The sequence below is a fragment of the Acinonyx jubatus genome, chromosome C1, assembly GCF_027475565.1.
Source record: "Acinonyx jubatus isolate Ajub_Pintada_27869175 chromosome C1, VMU_Ajub_asm_v1.0, whole genome shotgun sequence".
Lineage (NCBI taxonomy): Eukaryota > Metazoa > Chordata > Mammalia > Carnivora > Felidae > Acinonyx > Acinonyx jubatus.
The window spans coordinates 196,227,598-196,232,579 of record NC_069381.1 but is presented as its reverse complement, the minus strand read 5'-3'; the positions used below and the strand labels follow the sequence as shown (position 1 = coordinate 196,232,579).

General features: G+C 39.0%; 1 pseudogene; it reads left to right on the top strand.

The window, feature by feature from the left end:
- The first annotated feature begins 4,206 nt into the window (after window positions 1-4,206).
- Window positions 4,207-4,712, top strand: LOC106977058 (60S ribosomal protein L35a-like; annotated as a pseudogene).
- Window positions 4,713-4,982: the final 270 nt, after the last annotated feature.

Below are 4,982 nucleotides of genomic sequence, written 5' to 3'. Positions count from 1 at the left end.
TTCATTTTCAGTGAAAATTGATTTGATTTAGGGGCTACCTCATGAATCTCAAGAAGACCAAATTAAAGGGTTTGTGTTTTATTCCAAGTGGAAGAAGAAGGCATAGGGGAGTTCTAAACAGTGAAGTAAAAGGGTCTATTTTACATTAAAAGTACTGCTCTGGCTTGTCTGCAGTGGCCGCATTAGAAAATTGCAAGAATAGAAGTAGAAAAGCAAATAGTGAGATTACTGCACTTCTCTAGGTGAGAGATGCCGAAGGATGAGAGTAAGGGCAGTGGAGATAGAAGTTAATGGATCTGTGGTACATTTGCAGGTGTACATTTGTGGTATAGTTAGCAAACAGTTGATTAGAGTAAATACCGAGGAAAGGATGAGGGAAAAGAGACATCAAGGATATCTCCTAAATTTTTGAAATGGTGCACTGTGTTGATGGCAGTGCCATTTACTGACATTGAAAGGCTAAGGGAGGAATACACTTTTTTTTAAGGTTTATTTATTTTTTGAGAGGGAGTGTAAGCAGGGGAGGGGCAGAGAGAGAGAGAGAAGGAGAGAAGGACAGAGGATCCAGCAGACTCTGTGCTGACAGCTGCGAGCCCAATGCTGACAGCTGCCAGCCCAATGCGGGGCTTGAACTCACAAACCATGAGATCATGATCTGAGCCAAAGTTGGACGCTCAATAGACTGAGCCACCCAGGAGTCCCAGGAGGAATACATTGTTGATGCACAGTTCTATGAAGAGCATGAAGCCCAGGTAGGAGAAAGTAACATATCGGAATAATGTATTTATCAGGTTACATCAATCAATGTTACTGAACTGCAATTAACGAGGAAAGAAAAATGTTCTTCTAGAGTTACCTTTTTTGTACTTGGAAGAAGACTAAGCAATAGACAATTTAATGAGCTGTAGCTTGGGGAGGGCAGTGATTGTATTTAGATGCAGAACACATGGATTTACAGCACTTTTTATAGAACATTACAAAATATTGATATATTTAATTTCATCATATAAGTTAGAAAACACCTTACTAGCAGATTTACATATATATATATATATATATATATATATATATATATGTAATAGAACTTGAAAAGTAGTTGCTATATTACTATACTATTACTATAGTATAATAATATACTATACTATAATACCATACTATCTTATGCTTAAGAAATATCTGCTGGAATGAATGCACTTATAACGACATACAGTAATTATGTTACATGTGCTTTTGAAAAAAAGTCATCACAAACTGCTTAAAGATGTGTTTGTAGACACTTGCTTGTTAGACAAATGGTAGCAAAAAGCAAAGCTGAACACATAACAGCCAGGTTCCAGTAGGCACTTAGTTTGAGAACCCCTGGCATAGTAGACTTCATTCTGAATCATGACCAAAACTGAACCCTGCTATCAGCTTCTGCACACATTATTCAATGTGGGACCCTCAAACACATACTTCTACAGTAGCCAGGCATCAAATCAGTGAACAAAAGGGTCTAGAGCTATCAGGAGTGGTGGTCAGGGGATAAACTTGAGGATACTTACCTGTTTCCAAGGGGCGGCCCTTTCTCAGCTCTGACACTATTGCTCTGGAGTGAGAGTCTCATCTTGACAGATTTTTCAATTTTTCAACACTTATAAATGTTGGCAGTTACATTTTTTAGAAGATGCTGTGGGGGGCAAACAAAACATGTCAACAGGCCAAATTTGGCTCTGGGGAATCTTAATTTTGACCTTGGACTTAATTTCTGTGGGCCTCAGATGATATAATTCTGCGATAGTGGCATGTAAACTTAATAACATTTTCTCAGTGGTTCTTAACATTTTCATTCACAAGTTCCTTTAAGAAGGTAAGAATCTGATGAAATTATGGAAACCTTCCATAATCTGCATATGAATGATATTTTACAAAACATGTCAGTATGTTCATGGACTCCCTGAAAGTTGTTCATAAAGGATTCCATGGACACCGTTTAAGAATCCCTGGCTTACACTCTGAAAAACAGTATGGAGTTTCCTCAAAAGATTAAAAATAGAACTACCCTATGATTCAGCAATTGCACTACTAGGTATTTATCCAAAGGATACAAAAATGTTGATTTGAAGGGGGACATGCACCCCAATGTTTATAGCAGCGCTATCAACAATAGCCAAAGTATGGAAAGAGCCCGAATGTTCATTGATGGATGAATGGATAAAGAAGATGGCGTGTGTGTGTGTGTGTGTGTGTGTGTGTGTGTGTGTAATGGAATACTAATTGGCAATCAAAAAGAATGAAATCTTGCTGTTTGCAATAACATGGATGGAGCTAGAGTGTATTACGCTAAGTAAAATAAGTCAGTCAGAGAAATACAAGAATCATATGATTTCACTCATATGTGGAATTTAAAAAACACAACAGATGATAATAGGGGAAAGAAAGGAAAAATAAGATAAAAATGGAGAGGGAGACAACCCATAAGAGACTCTTAAATACAGAGAACAAACTGAGAGCTGCTAGAGGGGAGGTGTGTGTGTGGGGGGGATAGACTAAATGGGTGATGGGCATTAAGGAGGTCACTTGTTGGGATGAACACTGGGTGTCATATGTAAGTGATGAATCACTGGGTTCTACAAATGAAACCAATACTACACCGTATGTTAACTAACTTGAATTTAAATAAATTAATTAAAATTTTGAAAAGAGAATCCCTGGCTTAAACAAATGTAAAAATTAAAATGTTATAATGCTATCTCTTCTTCAACTGTCAGAAAGCTCAAATCCAGGTCTAACTGTAAAATTTTATGTCTACTTTTCAGTTTGGTTTTTCTCCTTGGTCTTGACCTTCTAAAATGTCTTCTATTTCTTTTTCTTCTCTCATTTTCCCCTTGTTGGTCACTCCTCTCCCCTTGCCTCCTGATTGTGCTCATGCTACCCTGGCTGCTCAGAAACCTCTACAGCTGCCCTTTCCCAAATCTGTTGTCCACCCTAGAGGTCTGTCTTGAATCTGCCTTGGGCCAACTCTCTTAGACCCCTGAGGATGTCTTTCAGCAGAACTTCAAAAGCACTTACAGACTGCATATCTCATTTTGACACTTAATCATACTCTTGCTTTTTAATGTTATTAAATGTTTCACATGACTGTGCCACAGGGCTGCATAAAGTCTCATGTTTTGCCCCTCTCTTATACACCCCACAGCATTTAACAGAGTAGTGAGAATAGATACAGCCTCAGTAGAGATAGATTAAGTTCAATTGTACTGTTCTTGATTTCAAAGCCCTCTATTTTTCCATTTCTTTTTGTAAATAGGGAAAATCACTTGAAGCACATGTCATTTTTAAAATGAGCTTTCACCTGGTGATGCAATGAAACCCAGATTCACAGGGGAGCATGAGGATTTGGGCGGATGAAGGATATTCCTGTCTGGAAGCTGTAAGAACTAATATGGTAATTGATTTGACTGGATTCTAAGGCCGATTAAGCGGTCATAGATCTTTAGGACATAGAAGAAGATTAACCGGAGAATATGTTCTTTGCTATAGAGTAATAAGCTGTGAGTTTATGGTTTTTGATAATTTCTCAATCCATTTTACATTTTTATTAAATCTGTTATTGGAAAACATTAGCAGACTTTAGATGTAGCCTGTTACTCATTGCAAAATATAGCCTTTAAATAAATGCTAAGATGGCTTCTAAAGGTTAATATTGCCAGTGTCAGATATTTCTAGGCAACAGTTTAAAAGGCTTGACATTTGCTGGGTAGCCCCTGAGAAAGTGCTCCTCCTCCTGAACATAGCACATGTAGACACTAGACTCATTGAGCAGACATTAATTGGGTGTCTACTATACTAGGTATGCTGGTGTGGGGGCAAAGGAGTCCCTACCTTTGAGACAACAGAGATACGGACATTAATAAAACAAACACCTGCCCTTGCCTTCTCCCCACTGTTGAATGGGGAGACAGCACAGCAAGAATAGGCAACCTGAAAGTATGAAGGAATAGTACTGTGCTTACCAGGGGGCACCAGGGGCCCATGAAGCCTTCCTGGAAGAAATAACAAAGCAGCTGAGTGTTCAGAGATACTGAGTAAGACTTCAGGGGTTTACATTGCCGACATCAATCACCATCTATTCACTGTCCACGGTTTCCTACTTGTTTAATTTGTATCGTATAAGTTGTCACCTAAGGATTAATATTGTCTTAACTGAGACTGCGTATTCCAACTTACAAGAGTTCTAACCAGAGTGAGTGTGTGGTTATGTTGAAAACTGTGCTTCAGCTCCTCGGGCCGGCTTGGAACCTGTGGAGGCCTGCTGGGAACAGGACTCCTGAAATGACAAATATGTCTGGAAGGCTGTGGTCCAAAGCCATTTTTGGTGGCTATAAGCGAGGTCTCCGGAACCAGAGGGAGCACACAGCTCTTCTGAACATTGAAGCTGTTTATGCTTGAGATGAAACTGAATTCTATCTAGGCAAGAGATGTGCTTATGTGTACAAAGCAAAGAGTAACACAGTGACTCCTGGTGGCAAACCGAATAAAATTGGAGAGATCTGGGGAAAAGTAACTCGTGCTCATGGAAACAGTGGCATGGTTCGTGCCATATTCCGAAGCAACCCTCCTGCTGAAGCCACTGGCCACAGAATCCGTGTGATGTTGTGCCCCTCAATGATTTAAACTAACAGAAAAGTAAATAAATAAAGGTGTAGATTTGTTCTCTTGTAAAAAAAACCAAAAACCAAAAAACAACAACTATGTTTCACTCACCCAACTGGTGAATTTGGTATAAAGACTGCATTTGTCTCATTACATCCCAAAATATCAGGAAATACCTTTAATGATAAGGTGTACATATGTAGGGGCATTATGACATATCTTAGGCTTCAAGAGACATATTCTATTTCTGGAAGTTTATTGGGAAAGTATTGTTAAATTAATTAAGCAGGGAGGCCATTAGACTGAGTGGCTCTGATGCCAGGATTGTCTACGTAAGCAAACCGAAA